A 14,159-nucleotide genomic window follows, 5' to 3' on the forward strand; every position below is an offset into this window, starting at 1 on the left:
GTCAAAAATCGTAAATAGATCTTAAACGTAAAGATATAGAGTTCCAAGTTGGCGATAGAGTATTTTTGAAAGTATCGCTCTGGAAGAAAATACTTCGGTTTGGTCACAAAGGAAAGTTGAGTCTGTGATTTATCTGACCGTATGACATTACTAAAAGAATCAGACCTGTTGCATACTGATTAGCTTTACAGTCAGAGCTTGAGAGAATTCATAATGTCTTTCCCGTGTATATGTTATGACGATATCGATATGACCCTTCACATGTTATCTCTCTGACGGATGTTGAAATTCAGCCTGATATGACATACAGTGAAGAACCGATCAGAATTCTAGCACGAGAGCTGAAAGAATTGAGAAATAAAAACATAGCTTTAGCGAAAGTTCTTTGGCAACAACACGAAATAGAGGAAGTCGCCTGCGAACCCAATGAAGCTATGAGAAAGCAATATCCGAACCGCTTTTCTGGTAAGGTTTTTGGGGACGAAAATCCCTTTATGGCCAGAGTTGTAACAACCCGTTTTTCAATATAATATGTTTTCAATGATGTATGAAATGTAGGTTTCAATGTTTTGTTCGTACGATAATGCTCTGTAACCTTAAATTGACGACGGATACGGGTTAGGGGTATTACAAAAGATGATGCAGTCATTTTCTCCTTCATCAACCGCCTTCCTTCTTAGTCCTTTCGCCTTCTTTTCTGTCAAAAGTTGCTCCTTCTTTTCTATCAAAAACTGCCCCATTTTCTAGGGTCCCCCCTTTGGGTTTTATAAGTTTGACCTTCTAGGGTAGGTCCATAAGCCCACAACCTTTCCTCTACTTTCCAGGAGATATATCTGGTACACGTACATGTGGGACCAAGAACGATTGTACATTAAATGCTAACTAGGTCTCTTTCCAGGATTGCAATGACATTTGTGCTAGAAAACTATCCACACTTCCCATGAAAAACCTTCAGGCTCTACTCTTTTTTCTGCACTCTGCACCTACAGTCAATCACAATAAGGCCTTTCCACACACAATTAAAAGTAAAGATGCAATAAAGTAATCACCATCCTAAGTCTTTAGATGCATTACTCGATTAAGTAGAAATGATCATACAATTACCTGAAATAAAACTAATTTTACCTAAGTACAAGTCATTAACCAAGTCTAAAAGTATGAATTATAACTCTTTTCAAGAGTTATCAGTTTAGCGTTCTCATAAGCTTAGGCTCTGAATTCTTCCATTCCATTCAACTCAAACAGTTTTTTATGTCTAGTGACTATACAATCCATATTTAGCTTTTTAGTAGCCCAAAATGCCTTGTGGTCTAACTTAACAAGTAGGTGACATGGGTTACCTTAAACAAGATTAAAAGGAAACATTCCTAATAGTGCTTTAAAGGCAATACGATAAGCCCATAAGGCTTCATCCAATCATAAGGGCCAATCTTTTCTAGTTGTCTTGACAACCTTTTCTAGATTCTGCTTAATCTTTCTATTAGAAATCTTACCTTGTCCATTTGTTTGTGGGTGATACGTTGTGGCAAGTTTGTGCTTCATCCCATATTTGTACAAAGCATTAGCGATGAGTTTTCAATCAAAATGAGACCCTTTATCACTGATGATGGCTCGCAGCATACCAAATCTCGTAAGGATGTTCTTGTGAAGAATTTCATCACTGACTTGGCATCATTGGTAGGAAGGGCTAAAGCTTCTACCCACTTGGAGATGTAGTCAACTACACTAGTGTGTATAGGTTGCCAAATGAAGGTGGAAATGGACCCATAAAGTCTATTCCCCATACATCAAACAACTCAACCTCTAGAATGTTTTGTAATGGAATTTAGTGTCTTTTGGAAACATTACCATTTCTTTGACATTGATCACATGTTTTATAAAAGCTATGGGCATCCTTGAATAGACTTGGCCAATAAAATCTTGACTGAAGTATTTTGGCAGCAATTCTCATTCCTCTAAAGTTCCTCCATAAGGGGCTGAATGGAAATGTTGCAAAATGTTGTGTATTTCATCATCAGGGACACAGTTCCTAATTATCTGATCAGCACAATGCTTGAATAGGAAGGGTTCATCCCAATAATAAATTCTTGCATCGTGAAGGAATTTCCTTTTTGTTTGGTTGTTAAGATCAGGAGGCAGCAGATCACTTATTAAGAAGTTCACTATATCGACATACTAAAGTAATACCGTGGTAGCCAACTGTTGCTCGTTTGGGAAGTCTTCCATAATAAGCTTGACATTGCCATCCTCATTTCCAACTTCTAACCTGGATAGATTGTCTGTTACTTGATTCTATGTTCCTTTTCTGTCTCAAATCTCTAGATTGAATTATTGTAGCAATAGAATCCACCTTATAAGTAACGGCTTTGCGTCTTTGTTGGCTACTAAGTATTTAATTGTAGAGTGGTCGGTATACACTATGACCCTAGTACCTACTAGATATGATCTAAACCTATCAAATGCAAACACAACAACCAATAATTGGTTCTCATGGGTAGTGTAATTTAGTTGTGTTTCTGTTAGAGTACGGCTAGCATAGTAAATAGTGTGACAAATCTTACATGTCCATTTCCCAAGCACTACTCCAATAGAAAAATCACTCGCGTTGCATATGAATTAAAATGGTAGGGACCAATCTAGGGCCACTACTATTGGAGCAACCACCAGTCGCTTCTTTAACAACATGAACGCAGACAGGCAAGCATCATAAAAAAGGAAAGGTATATATTTTTTCCAACAAGGTACACACAGGCTTAGAGATCTTAGATAAGTCTTTGATAAATCTCTTATAGAATCCAACATGTCCTAAGAAGCTCTTAATTACCTTAACGCTCGTTGGAGGTGGCAGCTTCTCAATCACTTTAATTTTTCCTTGTCAACTTCAATTCCTTTTTGTAAGACTTATGCAATAGGAAAATATGCCTTCTTGTACCATGAAATGACACTTCTCCCAGTGTAAAACGAGGTTAGTCTCCTAACAACGTTGAAGTACTAGCTCTAAGTTGTGCAAACTTCCTTCCAAGTCATTCCCAAATACAAAGAAATTATCCATAAACACTTTCAGGAACTTCTAAACCATATTTGAGAATATTGACATCATGCACCATTAGAATGTTGCCGGTGCATTACATAGACCAAAGGGAAATCTTCTGAAGGCAAATGTACCATATGGACTGGTGAATGTTTTTTTTTTCTTGATCCTCTAGGGAAATTGCAATCTGATTGTACCCCGAATATACATCTAAAAAGCACTAGAAATCTTTACCAGCTAATCGTTCTAACATTTGATCAATGAACGATAGTGGAAAATGGTGTTTCCTTGTTGCTTTTTTTAGCTTGTGATTAGTCCATACAGACTCACCATCGCGTAATAGTTCATGTACGTATAAGCTCATTATTATTGATATTGACCACATTGACACGTCCCTTCTTTAGCATACATTGGAATGGACTCACCCAAGAGGTATCTAAGATTGAGTAGATAATGCCAACATCCAGCCATTTGATTATCTCATTTTTCACCATCTCCTTCATAATGGGGTTCAACCTCTTTTGCTGCTCAATAGAACTGCTATGGCAATTTTCCAGCAAAATTTTATGCATGAAGATTGTGGGGCTAATTCCTTTAATATCTGCAATTGTCTATCCTAATGCTTTTTTCAATTTCCTAAGTATAGCTAACAATTGAACCTCTTGCTCATAAGTTAGCTCAGTAGATACAACCACAACTAGCGTGTTATCCTTCCCCAAATAAGCGTACTTTAACTGTGTAGGTAAAGGTTTCAACTCTAACGTGGGTGGTTCTTCTATAGACAGTTTTGCTGGGCTAAAGGTTCAAGTAGATAAATCTAATGTGGAACTTTCCAGGTTTATCGACAATTAATTTGGATGTCAACAACTTCTTATGGTGTCCTAATGGCTCTTCATCATCAATATCAACTAAATCTAATTTATTATCCTCTTCGTCATGATATTGTTTTTCAAATTCCTCTTCCATAATAGAGTTTAACAAACTGACAGCATGACACTCTTTTATATCTTTAAAAGTGATTTGTTGATCATTCACCCTCTGATAGAGGGTTGAGCGCAGACCAAGATTGAGTTGTCAAGTCATGGGAAACTCCTATGAAAACTCTAAACATTTGGATCTGAAATGAAACAGCAAAACTTAATTAGAATCAATTAGATCTGGAAACTAAAAATCCCCAAATCAATAAAGAACAGCCAAGAATCAGAACACTTATGAATAGATGTTCTTGGAAGCCAAGAACACAAATTTAAGCCCCAAGATTAACTTCCAATCAGCCGAAACTATCAAAGAACATAAAACAGTAACTAAATTAAAAACAGATTGTGAAATCAATGGACACTAGTTCTAGGGATTGGATGGCAAGGAAAGGGGGATTTTTGTGAATCAAAAACGTTTCTTTATGTCCAAGGAAGTGTCGAATCAAATCTTGAAGTTTGGAATGGCTGAAACGAAACAAGAACAATTAATTCCAAATTATTCAACAAAACGGCACAAGCAGAATTTAATAAAGAAGAATGAACAGCAAAAGAATAAAGAAAACTCCTAAGAAGCCTTGAAATCGATAAAGATTTCACAACTCCCTTCAAATGGCTCTAATCTCCCCTCCAATGAAGAACAATGGTAAGAAGAAGGCTGAAGATGGCTCCCACAATCAAAAAGATTGTTAAAACTACTTCTAACAAAAACTCAAGGGAAAATTCTTGAAGAACTCAAAGAGAATTTTCACTCAAAGCAAATCTGAAATTTTCAATGTAATTATGATGTGTTTAATAGGGTGGCCAGCCATGCCTATTAATAGGCCTTCTATCTATTTCCTAATCTCATTAAGAAAACTTAAAAAAACCTAATTAATTAAAAAAAACCTAATTAATAAATTAAGAGGGAAATTCGGCCAAGGCAATGGGCTGCTTGGGCCAAATTTTTACATGTAATATTCCTAGAGTCTAAAATTTAAACTAGATATTTAACAATTGATTTTTTTTTACAAATTTGGCCACTTTAATAATTTGGCCAGATTTTCAACTAAGTATGGTTTGACTTCTTGGTTGGGCTTGGAATCATCTTATTGGGCCTTGCCTTCAAGAACTTGGGCTTGTAGTCCATCTCCTACCGAAATTGGCTCGTTGATGCTCGTAACGGATATCCAATGCGCTTTGGCTGCAAGATTTGGTTTCTTGGACCAAGATTTCCAAGATTTGAAATCTTGATTTTCTTGATTCTTGAAATCGCTCCAAACAGCAAAATTGGGCCAAGATTCGATTTCTTGATTTTCTTGAAAACAAGAAAGTGAATCTTGATTTTCTCTTTCTTTCGTGTACGCATCTAAGGCCTTGCTAACAAATTCCTAAATGGTCCCATTTAGTTTGGAACGCATTTTCTTGGCTTTTGACCTCGTTATTGGGCCTTGTGGTAATTTGAGCCCATCACGTTCTTGAGCTTGGGTTGGGCCTTTGTGACTCGTATCACCCTCATAGTTAACTCACCCTTTTGAACATCAATCACAATCCTACTTGTTACAATAAAAGGTCTACGCAGAATAACAGGCTCATCTCTGTCAGCTTCATAGTCTAATAAAATGAAATTATCAAGGAAAATTATTTTCTCTACCCTTACCAGGACATCTTCGATTTTACCTTCTACGTATGCATATGATCGATCTACCAATTTTCAAGGTTACAGTGGTAGGTCTTGCTTCACCAATTCCCAGCTTTTTGAACATTTACATGGGCATAAGGTTTACACTCACTCCTAAATGGCACAAGGCCTTCCCAACATATTCGTTAACAATTGAGCAAGGTATTGTGAAGCTTCCTAGGTCTTACAAGTTTTGAGGCAATTTATTTGTTAGCATAGCAGTTTCTTTCAGCTCTTTCACTTCACTAGGCTTCTGCATGGTCTTTATCATGTTGGTTAAAGATGATACTTGAGCAATAAGTGATGTAATCGTATCAACTTCAAATGACCCAACTACTCTCCTACCATTTCCAGCTCTTGTTGTGGGGTATTGATAATTGTTATTAGCAATTCTCTCCAAAATATCATATGCTTCATTTTAGGACTTCTCCAACAGAGTTCCATTAGCTGAGGCATCAACCACCATCCGTGTCTGTGAATTCAAACTATTATAGAACATTTCCATTTGGTTCCAATGTTGAAATACATGTATAGGGCATTTTCTATGCAAATCTTTGAACCTTTCCCACGCTTCATACAGTGTTTCATCCTCTAATTGCCTGAAGGATGTTATGTCATTTCTTAGTTTAGCATTCATATTGGGTGGCTTATATCACAGTAGGAATCTTAGATAGAGATTATTCCATGATTCTATTATTCTAGATGGTAAAAGTGTTAAGCTATGTTGTAGCACAATCTCTTAAAGAATAGGGAAACATGTTGAGTTTTAAGGCATCTTTAGGGACACCTTACTATCTAAAAGAATCACAGACCTCCAAGAAAAGTATCAAGTGCAATCTAGGATCTTCAATTGGCAAACCACTAAACTGGCCAATCGATTGAAGAATTTGAAACATTATAGGTTTCAGCTTAAAGTAAAGGGATTGAATTTATGGCCTAACTATTTTAGGGTTTAGTTCATCTAAGATAGTAAATACATGATCTCAAATTGGCCTAACCTTATTATCAAAAATCTGAGCAACCTAAGGATTACCATTGCCAGCTCCCGAATTAACTAGCTCATTCAAACCAGGTTGATTGTTACCACCTTGATTCATTGCTCTTTGTTCTATTCTCCTTCTTTGCAAGGTTCTTTCAATTTTTGGATCTAAGGGATATGGTTCTTTAATAGGAATGCCTCTACGCATACAACTAGTAATAGACCTATTGTGGTCACGAAATAAACAATTAAAAGCTAAAAATATAAAAATTACACTAACAAAAACTAAAGTTGCCAATATCCAATCCCTAGCAATGATACAAAAAACTTGTTACATATGAATATGATGTGTGAATTATGCAAGTATACACGTTGAATCAAGTAATAAAGTGATAAGTGAGTATCATTCCCACAAGGATTAGATTAGTATTCTTTGCCTAAATTACAACAATTGAGTTGAAAAGATATTTTGAGAAATAACAATACAATTAATACACTAAAAATGAAAGTAATAAAATGTACTATCGTAGATTGTGATTGCAACAAATCGAATAAAAGCACTAAGGATTCTAGCAAGATTAGAATATAGATTGTAAAGGTTGGGATTACTAATGAATTAGTTATAACCCAAGAACAATGGCATGGCAAAAATATGGTAACCTACTACTCGATTGGGTACTAACGTGGTCTACATCTATCTAAAGCAAAACATAAAGTTTCTCACTCCAAAGACACTATATATCATAGGCTAAGAATTAGCAACCATGGCTGAAGCACAATCCTCTTAATCGTATCAGGTAAATCTCTATGTCTAGAGTTTGCACGAGCATTTCACCCAACGCTCTCTTATATTACCCAATTTTGGTCCAAGCAACCTATCTTTGTCAATATTAAGTTACTTTGAGACTTATCAAGCATTTATCAATACCCTAATAAGCATATAAATAGAAATAAGCATTCAGTAAAGCAGTAAACTGAATCATATTCATCCATAAACATTCATCAAAGTTAAAACATCATCAAAAGTACTCCCCAGTAATGCTAAGTTAGCTCATGACTGGGCTACAAAAATTCAAGTATTTAAACTCATCAATATCCCAAAATTAAAGTTTAAATCAGTAGACTTAGAAAAAATTGCAGAGGAGTAAATATGGGTTCAAAACACGAATTCACCCAACTTGGCGACTGGTGTGCGTCTTCACCCAAGCTCTCTGTAACTCAAATTGTAATAGCCCATTTTTCAGTGATGTCAGAAACAATTGTTTTCGGGGCCACAAATCCAATGAGCAAGTTTGTAAATATTATTATTTAATATTTATGAGTCAAATATGGTTTTAAAAAGGTTTTTGATATGGTAATTTATGTTAGATAAATGATTGATTAAGTTCAAGTGGTAGAAGACCCTAAGATCAAGTAGTTTTAGAAAATGAGGTATCGGGACCTCGTTTCTATAAACCGATCTATAAATATTTTTTATAAGTATTTACTGAGTGTTATTAAGGTGGTATTAATTTTTTTGTTGAAAACTTTTAACGGTTCGATATTTAATTAATTAAAAAGGACTAAATTGTAAAGATGTAAAATTTATTGGCTATAGCATTATTTGTATCTAATGGATACAAAAGCATGAAATGTTGGCATAATGTAGTAATTTAGCTAATTTAGAGGATAGTGAATGAAAATTGCTTGCATTTAGTGAAATTTCGTTGAGTTTTTAAGGGTAAAACTGTAATTAGTCAATTTAAATTAAATTAAATTAAACCAAAATGTTTTATCATCTTTACATCTCTTCTTCACCGAATTGAAAAAGGATAATAAACCATTCTTAAGCTTTGAGGTTCGGCCATGGTGAAAGCTAGCATGGTATGTCATATTAGCCTTATTTTTAATAATTTTTATGTTTTTGAGATCGTTGCAACTAGCTCCAACTAACATGTACCTTCAATTTTGAAACTGTTAAATATTGTGAATGTTGCCATTGATGAATATAGTGATTTTTTATGTTAAATGATGGATTTGAAATATTATTTTGTATTTAAAAGTATTTTGTTAAGTGATTTTTGATGAATTTTTTGATTAGGGACTAAATTGTTAAAGTAGTAAAAGAACAAGGATTTGATGTGAAATTATTGCAATAATGTGTTGTATTGGATGCCATGAGTATTTGGCTAGGCTCAATTTAGGGTAAAAATGGTTAATTTGCATGTTTTAGGCTCAAGGACTAAATTGAATAAAAGTAAAACTTTAGGGGCAATTTTGTAAAAATGCAAAAAAGAATAATTTGCATAAAGTAAGTTGTTTTAAATTCTAAATTAATAGATTGAATGAAATTATTAATTTAGATCAAGATTGAATGGAAAATTGAGGAGAGAGGAAATTTACCAAAATGCCCCTATACTTTATCATTTTTGCAATTTAGTCAGGTAACTTCGTATGAACTAAATTCTGTATAATGTTGATTAATTGAATGTTATCATGTGACTTTATTGTGATTGAATCAATATATATTATTATGCAATTTATCTTGTCAAGAAATTATGGAAATTCAACGACGTACGATGATTATTGAGCCCCGTTTAAACCTTAGGAATATATAGGATACAAATGATATGTCATTAGGGTTACCATGTTTCGGGTGCTGGTCCTGAATGTCCTACCAGTGGCTAAGTTCCGGCATGTGTTGCGAATATTGGACAACTAGTGTGAGCAGCACCATGTAGCTACGTTCTGACCGACAGCTTGTGTGAGTAGACCCATTTATGGCTTGAGAGAGAGCATCTATGTAAAAGAAAGGAAAGAAATGGTTTTGACCATATGTTAGCACACAATGTGTGAGATTCCCGTGTATCTGATATTGTTCTAAATGGTTCAACGGGCATACAAATGGAAAGAATGGTAAGTGTTCCGATTGGCAATGTCATGAAAGTATGGAAAGGTATGAGTTGTTGATGATTAAAGTGTGGATAGCCATGTTCATGAAAATTACGAATGCTTATATGCTATATTCATGCAAGTTATTTTCTCATGTGGTGATTTTTTCTAAGTCATGTGTTTAATCACTAACTTGTGAATATGGTTAATGCTATGTTTATGTCTTATATGTTATGCAAATGAAATGGTAAATGTTCAATATGAATGAAGGTATTATGCATGAAACTCCTTGAAATGGTGATACATGGAAAACATGATATGTTAGGAGATGGATGTGAATCCAATTGAATTATGCTCAAGTATAATGGTTATGCATGTCAAATTCATATGAATCATGTTTAAATGAACTAACATGTGTTGTTGATGTGCTTAAACTTATGGCAAGCTTGTGGATATAATTGATGTTTATGATTATGCTTGTATTATACATATGAAACGGGTAATAAAATGGAATGAAATGGTAAGTACATAATTCAAAAGTATTATGTTGTATTTATATGTGAGAAATTTTACCTATACTATGAATGAATATAATTATAACATGGATAAATACACTATGTCGGGAATTGATAATGTCGTTTAGGCTTATGATAAGCATTAAGAACAGAATGGAAAGTAACTAAATTGAAAGGTGTATTCTCTTATAGAAAGGTTGATGGTTATACATTATGTCCCATAAAATCCATTCATGTTATGAACTATAAGTATTTGTGAGATTAATGAATTTACTCATTTGTGAGTCGATGATCATATAGATTTATGAATTTTGGCATTGGCATAGGGTTTTGTCTATTTTAGTAATTTTATTATCGAAATGGAATTTTATGCTTAAAGTTTATATGAGCTAAGCATACATTGCTTGCGTAGTTATTTTCCTTTACCTTATAGATTATCCAAATCTCGATCAGGTTGGAAGCTAGTCGGAGATCCATCACACTATCCATCAATTTTATCGGTAGATTTTGATGCTTTGGTAGTGGTTATAATAACATGTATAGGTGGAATATGTCTATTATTTAGTTGATGATAATGGCATGTAATGTTACTATGAACTTGTGAAACTTATGTTATTTTGATGCCTTGATGGTTAGTGTGCTTTTGGCACTTTAATGCTTAATGGTTAGTGTGTATGTGATCAAATTGATGCATGATTTTTTATTATCAAAGTGGTAAGTTTTGGCATGTTTGCAAAGTGATTATTTAGGTCATGTTTTGATATGAAATTTAATCAAGTAGGTTTGGTTGAATTATGAATATTTCTGGGCATAATTTGGTATGTATATATGTTGGTTGTTGGAACTAAGTGGAAATGGCTAGAATGGTGACATTTAAATGGTTTTGATGCATGTGAGAAGTGGTCCCAATGGTAAGGTCATTTTGATATGTTTGATATAGAAACAAGTTAATTGATAAATGGTTAAATATGCACATGTATAAGTATTTTATGATTAATGATATCTTAGCATTTTTGTGCTTTCATGGTTGATGTTAGAATAGTCAAAATGATGTATGTTTTAGTGACCATTTTGGTATGTTTGTGAATGATTTTGACATGTGGTCATGATGGTAAGTTTGGTAAGGAAATTAGATGAGAAATGTATGGTTGGTTAATGGCTAAAATTATGCAAATGTTTAAACTTGTTTGGTATTTGTGATTGAAGTGCCTTTGGGCATATTGGTAGTACGGATATATACCATATTGATTTAGCTCCATTATGCATGTTTTAGGTACATTTTTGAATGCTTGAAATAGGTATGAATGGTTGGTATGTGTAAGCATGTTTAGGGTGAAGGAAATGGCTTGGAAATGGCCTATTTCTCATCCACACGGCCTAAGACACGGGCTTGTGTCTCAGTCATGTGTGACACATGGTCACGCGACATGGCCATGTGCCCCCTGTAGGTTTTTATAGGTAGCATTTCAAGAGTTACACAACCTGGCACATGGGTGTGTGGCTTGGCCCTATGAACCAAGTCAGAGAGTTACATGGGCACGGACACGGCAGTGTGTCCCTACTTCGAATGCCCACACGGCCTGAGACACGGGCGTGTGTCTTAGCTGTTTGAGTCACTCGGTGTCTGATCCCTATAGTATGAATTTTTCTATCTCTCTCCATGAAGTTCTCAATGTTTTTGATTCAGTCCCAAATTGTTTCTAAAGTGTTTCTAAGGCCTTGAGGGCTCGAAAATGGGATGTTATGCATGTGTTTGAATAGAATATAATGTCTTTTAAAAATGATTGTAATCGAATGTTTGAAGTTAAATTTTTTTGAAAAAACTCTGTAACCCTATTCTGGCGACGGATACGGGTTAGGGGTATTACTCAAATTACCCTCACCATCACAAAGAAACCTCTGTCGTAGCTTTGTATTTTCAATCAGCCGTACCTTTAGCTCTCATTAATGGGAGACCTCTCTTCTCGACCATTAATCCCCACTTTTTCTTTTCTACTTGGGTCCTCCTATAGGGTAAAATCTAACAGCCAATGATTACTTTTTCCCAAATTTTGAGGTTGATATTTTCCATTACACATGTAGGTGGAGGGGCAACTGCTGAATGCATTAATTGATGCTTCGGTATTTTTCATTTTCTTCCTCGGCATTTCCATGGAAATCTCTCATAATGCCTAAGCAAATCTCCATCCATTGCTATCTTTCTTCCTCAAACCTATCACTCAACCACTACAAAGGCTTTCCACCAATAATTATAAGTACAGATGCACTAAAGTAATCAGCATCCCAAGTCTTTACATGCAATGCTCGATTAACCAAAAATAATCATGCAATTACCTAAAATGAAACTAATTTTACTTAACTACAAGCAGTTAACTAAGTCTAAAAGTATGAATTATAACTCTTTTTAAGAGTTGTAAGTGATTAAATGGGCCATAGTTATGACGAAAACTTGAGTTGAAGTATGTTGATTAATCTTTGAAAACACGTGCTAGTATTCTCTTAAATACGATATTTTTAATAAAATTTTGACAGAAACCTTGCTTAATATTTGTAAAACAAATTGATGATCTTTAAATTCAAAATTAATAAATTGAGTTTGCGGAAAAAAGTTTTATTAAGAAAATACAAAATTATTTAGTCCATAATAAATGTCCATGCAAATTACCTGATGTCCAAAGTTTAAAAATCCCATGTCACAGTTCTATAGTCTAACATGAAAATAAATTCCCACATATTAATAAAGTTCACAAAAGTCCAAAACATAATAGAAATCCATATTTATATGAAACCATTCCCGAGAGCCTCAACGATGACCACATCCGAGTCCTAACCACGAAGATTATCTGAAACACATAAGTAATATAGGTGAGCTTTAAAGATCCCAGTGTGAGATCAACACAAATATAATCGCATACATATCAAAATATCAATCTCAATATATCAGTCATCATAATAATCACAACTTCTAACATTGATGCTTATGCATGAACATGTCAATGCATATTTTAAAACTATGCACATTTTATAAAATTTCATAGCCATCTCCATTACACACCAGTATCGAGTTCCCCATAACTCGTACATCCAAAACACCATTTGTGGACAAGCCATCACTGATTTGCAGATAAATTTCCACTAATAACACTTTTGTGGACAAGCCACCACTGAATTTAAGATACACTGCCACTAATATAATTTTGTGAACATGCCACCAGTGATTTGCAGATATACTACCACTGCTTCCACCTTTTACAAAATCCCACCCCATAAATGTGATTTGGCAATTTAACTTTTAACATATATGGATCACTTTTACACTTATGCATGTAAACATGCTTTCAGAATCACATATCACATAATAACCACTTTTAACATGTTAAACATGTTTTTCACATTAGATCATGGATCTCCATTTGTCATACACATATATACATAAGTCGCACATGTTTAAATCATCACATATATCAGAAAAGCCATACATCACATATCATGAGGATAAGATCTATGCATACTTCACAACCACAATCACAATATCATCAATTATCAAGCGTTTCATAAAATCACTCAGTTAGAGTCACTTACTTGGTGTTCATCTTGAATAGTTTTTCAACTCTTCATGATTATTTAGTGTACTCATGATTTATTATAATTAAATTATTAATGTAATAAAGTAATTATATCACACAAAAAAAGTGGTAACAATCCTACACCTTTTTTTGTTGATCCGATTTGCCACAATCCTTATTAACGATTTCACTTTGATGTAACTCACAATACGAATCTAACACATGAGTAATGTTTATTAATTAGGATTATTTGAAAATAGTTTATCACTTAAAGATCGAATACTAATAGTCTCAAAAGCACTTACCCTACAATCTAAGACTCTCGAAATGAGGGTTTCCAATGCAAAGTTAGGGGTCTCCCCATGAACATCGTTTGGCCATTCAAAGTCAATATGAAATATTATTAGTATGAGAATAAATAATAAATAATATTATGTTATACCCTTTGGCCATGATATGAAATCACTAAGAGAAAGATTTTACGATCCAAATAACCCACACTTACAACTTGATTAAGCTGAGATATTTAATGAATCAAGAAATGAGTGAGATTGATGAGTTGA

The 14,159-nt window shown here is 34.2% G+C and overlaps 1 non-coding gene across 1 annotated transcript; it reads left to right on the plus strand.

The window, feature by feature from the left end:
* The first annotated feature begins 6,187 nt into the window (after positions 1 to 6,187).
* LOC121216569 (small nucleolar RNA R71) lies at positions 6,188 to 6,293 on the plus strand. Its single transcript, XR_005912750.1, has one exon. It is a non-coding gene; the product is annotated as a small nucleolar RNA R71 (small nucleolar RNA).
* Positions 6,294 to 14,159: the final 7,866 nt, after the last annotated feature.

The sequence above is a fragment of the Gossypium hirsutum genome, chromosome D04 (genome assembly GCF_007990345.1).
Source record: "Gossypium hirsutum isolate 1008001.06 chromosome D04, Gossypium_hirsutum_v2.1, whole genome shotgun sequence".
Lineage (NCBI taxonomy): Eukaryota > Viridiplantae > Streptophyta > Magnoliopsida > Malvales > Malvaceae > Gossypium > Gossypium hirsutum.